The 4,382-nt window shown below is 41.7% G+C and overlaps 2 non-coding genes across 2 annotated transcripts; both read right to left on the bottom strand.

Annotated features, from left to right (window-relative positions):
* Positions 1 to 3,617: 3,617 nt before the first annotated feature.
* Positions 3,618 to 3,690, bottom strand: trnav-cac (transfer RNA valine (anticodon CAC)). Its single transcript has one exon. It is a non-coding gene; the product is annotated as a tRNA-Val (tRNA).
* A 481-nt stretch (positions 3,691 to 4,171) lies between these two features.
* Positions 4,172 to 4,244, bottom strand: trnav-aac (transfer RNA valine (anticodon AAC)). Its single transcript has one exon. It is a non-coding gene; the product is annotated as a tRNA-Val (tRNA).
* Between the last annotated feature and the right edge of the window lie 138 nt (positions 4,245 to 4,382).

A 4,382-nucleotide genomic window follows, 5' to 3' on the forward strand; every position in this document is an offset into this window, starting at 1 on the left:
AAGGAGACCTACGCATGGAGGCAGAAGGTATGGCTGAGGTACTAAATGATTACTTTGCATCTGTCTTTACCAAGGAAGAAGATGCTGCTATAGACATAGTGAAGGAGGAGGTAGAGGAGATACTGGATGAGATAAAAATTGATGAAAGACGAGGTACTAGAAAGGCTGGCTATATTTAAAGTAGATAAGTCACCAGGACCGGATGGAATGCATCCTAGGACACTGAGCGGAAGTGAAGGAAGAAATTGCGAAGGTACTGGCCATAATATTCCAATCCTCCTTAGAAATGGGGGTGATGCCAGAGGACTGGAAAATTGCAAATGTTACACCCTTGTTCAAAAAAGGGTGTAAAGAAAAATCCAGCAACTATAGGCCGGCTAGTTTAACCTCGGTAGTGAAAAAGCTTTTAGAAACAATAATCAGGGACAAAATTAACTCTCATTTGGAGGACCTAGGACATAGGCTGGTGGAATGGGCGGACATATGGCAGATGAAATTTAGTGCAGAGAAGTGCGAGGTGATACGTTTTGGTAGAAAGAATGAGGAGAGGAAATATAAACTAATGGGTACAATCCTAAAGGGGGTGCATGAACTGAGAGACCTAGGAATATATATGCACAAATCATTGAAGGTGGCAGGATAGGTTAAGAAAGCAATTTAAAAAGTTTCATGAATAGAGGTATAGAGTACAAAAGCGTGGATATTATGATGAACCTGTATAAAACACTGATTCGGTCTCAACTGTAGTATTGTGTCCAGTTCTGCACTTTAGAGAGTGTGCAGAAAAGATTTACGAGTGATTCCAAGGATGAGGGACTTCAGGATAGACTGGAGAAGCTGAGGTTGTTCTCCTTGAAGCAGAGAAAATTGAGAGATTTGATAGAGGGAATCGAGTTTGACAAATTTATTAGGTTCTTTGAGGATGTAACGAGCAGGATGGATAAAGGAGAACCAGTGGATGTAGTGTATTTGGATTTCCAAAAGGCATTTCATAAGGTGCTACATAAAAGGTAATAGCTCACAGGGTTGGGGATAATATATTAGCATTGATAGAGGATTGGCTAACTAATAGAATACAGAGAATTGGGATAAATGGGTCATTTTTAGGTTGGCAAACTGTAACAAGTAGGGGGCCACAAGGATCAGTGTAGGGGCCTCAACCATTTACAATCTATATTAATGACTTGGATGAAGGGACCGAGTGTATTGTGGCCAAATTTGCTGATGATACAAAGATAGGTGGAAAAGCAAGTTATGAGGAGGACACAAAATAATCTGCAAAGGGATATACATAGGTTAAGTGAGTGGGCAAAAATTTGGCAGATGGTGTATAATGTGGGAAAATGTGAGGTTATCCACTTTTTGGTAGGAAGATTAGAAAAACAAAATATTTAAATGGAGAGAGACTACAGAATGCTGCAGTACAGAGGGATCTGGGTGTTCTCATGCATGAAACACAAACAGTTAGCATACAGGTAAGCAAGTAATTAATAAGGCAAATGGAATGTTGGCCTTTATTGCAAGGGGGATGGAGTATAAAAGTAGGGAAGTCTTGCTACAACTGTACAGGGTACCTGGGTATCATGGTTCATCAGTCGTTGAAGGTTGGCATGCAGATATAGCAGGCGGTGAAGAAGGCAAATGGTATGTTGGCCTTCAGAGCAAGGGGATTTGTGTATAGGAGCAGGGAAGTCTTATTGCAGTTGTACAGGGCCTTGGTGAGGCCCCACCTGGAATATTGTGTTCAGTTTTGGTCTCCTAATCTGAGGAAGGACGTTCTTGCTATTGAGGGAGTGCAGCGAAGGTTCACCTGACTGATTCCTGGGATGGCAGGACTGACATATGAGGAGAGACTGGATCGACTGGGCCTATATTCACTGGAGTTTAGAAGGATGAAAGGGGATCTCATAGAAACATATAAAATTCTGACGGGACTGGACAGGTTAGATGCAGGAAGAATGTTCCCGATGTTGGGGAAGTCCAGAGCCAGGGGACATAGTCTTAGGATAAGGGGTAAGCCATTTAGAACTGAGATGAGGAGGAACTTCTTCACTCAGAGAGTTGTTAACCTATGGAATTCCCTACCGCAGAGAGTTGTTGATGCCAGTTCATTGAATATATTCAAGAGGGAGTTAGATATGGCCCTTGTGGCTAAAGGGATCAAGGGGTATGGAGAGAAAGCAGGAACGGGGTACTGAAGGAATGATCAGCCATGATCTTATTGAATGGTGGTACGGCTTGAAGGGCCGGATGGCCTACTCCTGCACCTATTTTCTATGTTTCTATATTGCTACAACTGTAGGCGAGACCACGCCTAGAGCACTGCGTACAGTTTTGGTCTCCTTATTTAAGGAGGGATATACTTGCATTGGAGGCAGTTTAGAGAAGGTTCACTAGGTTGGTTCCTGGGATGAACGGGCTGTCTTATGAGGAAAGGTTGAGCAGATTGGGCCTGTACTCATTGGAATTTAGATGAATAAGAGGTGATCTTATTGCAACATATAAGATTCTGAGGGGGTTTGACAGGGTAGATGCTGAGAGGATGTCTCTCCTCGTGGGGGAATCCACAAGTAGGGGGGCATAGTTTCAGAATAAGGGGTCACCCATTTCATGGAGATAAGGAGGAATTTCTTCTCTGAGGGTCGTGAATCTTTGGAATTCTCTGCACCAGAGAACTGTGGGAGCTGAGTTATTGAATATATTCAAGGCTGAAATAGACAGATTCTTGAACTATAGGAGAGACAAGGGTATGGGGAACAGGCAGGAAAGTGGAGTTGAGGCCAAGATCAGATCAGTCATGATCTTATTGAATGGCAGAGCAGGCTCGAGGGGCTGAATGTCTGCTCCTGCTCCTATTTCTTATGTTCTTATGTAATTCATTGTTACCACAACCCAGGTTGATGCATTTATTCTAATGCTGTAAACTGGTTTTCGGTACACTGTGATTACAGATATATGGGTAGAATTTTGATGGTAGCATCCTAGCATTTTTAAATCTATTTTAGATCTCCAATTTGTATAGTTCTTTGCTTTTTTATTTTTTAAGCATAATAAATACTTGAAATTGCTGCAGAATTGTATGGATCAGATTCCTTTGGCTTGGTGCTGATAATTAGGTTTGTGACTTGATGTTATAGCGTGGAGCTGGGATTGGAAAATATAAATTGAGGTTTGTGGCGCCAGAAATTGGACTACGAGGCTGCGAACAAATGCAGCCTGAAATAAGCCAGCTGCAGAATCTACAGTCTAGGTCACTGAGAGCATTCAAGGCGGGGAACGGACAATCAATTACGACAACAAATCACCGACCTGGCTCTCTTCGCTCTCATTGGTCAAGAGTAATCAGGCGTGTCACATGCTTTCTGGGAGCCAATAAGATTAATAGAGCCCGTCACAAGCAGAATGGTCATATGACAACTGAATTGCCAATAAGATTACTCCAAGGCTCACCTCCCCCCCTCTTTATTTTTCGGTGGTTTAGAGGATGAATAAATGGTATCTGACTGATAATGTAATGTCTTAAATTTATATATCATTGTTCATTATATATAAGAATAAAGGGAAACATTTTGAAGAATCTTAATTGTAAAATCTTATTATTGCAATAAAGAATAAAATGTTTCCGCCCGGTTTCGAACCGGGGACCTTTCGCGTGTGAGGCGAACGTGATAACCACTACACTACGGAAACTATCATGGCCAAACCCTTGCCGATAATCATTTTGTCATATTCAGAACCAGATTACATTTAGACGTTTTTATTGGTTTGAGTTTATTGATGCTCTAAATTGACCGCTTTCGGCATAAATTAAATGTTATAAATTTACAAAAAACTTGACGGCAACCATAATGTCACAATTATTGAAAAGCATTCAGGAAAAGAACAGTAAATACTTAGAGAGTGCTGATATTTGTATTCATTGTTTCTCTGCCCCCTCCCCATCGCTCATTCAATAGGTTTTTATAAATACTGTATTTATGCGACCTTTGGCCTGGTACGCGACTTTGTGGTTATTTGATTATTAAGGCTTCCATAAACTGCAGGTGGACTCTCCGTGTGATTTATTTCGCCATTTTACATAATCATATTTTAAATGCTCCCTATTAAAATTTATGTAAAATGCAGAACAGTACAAATCATTGAATTAAAATTGTGCTCCCTCAAAAAGCTATGTTTCCGCCCGGTTTCGAACCGGGGACCTTTCGCGTGTTAGGCGAACGTGATAACCACTACACTACGGAAACTACCACGTTCAACTTCTTCCAAGACATTCAATTCAACCGCAGCAGGCAAATGCTGCGTTTCCTGTCATCGTCAGCCCGTGATCCCGTGACCCGAACTCGAGCGAACGCCCTCACAACAGCCGTCAGTTGCCCCGGTAA

This window comes from Pristiophorus japonicus, chromosome 4 (genome assembly GCF_044704955.1).
Source record: "Pristiophorus japonicus isolate sPriJap1 chromosome 4, sPriJap1.hap1, whole genome shotgun sequence".
NCBI classification, from domain to species: domain Eukaryota; kingdom Metazoa; phylum Chordata; class Chondrichthyes; family Pristiophoridae; genus Pristiophorus; species Pristiophorus japonicus.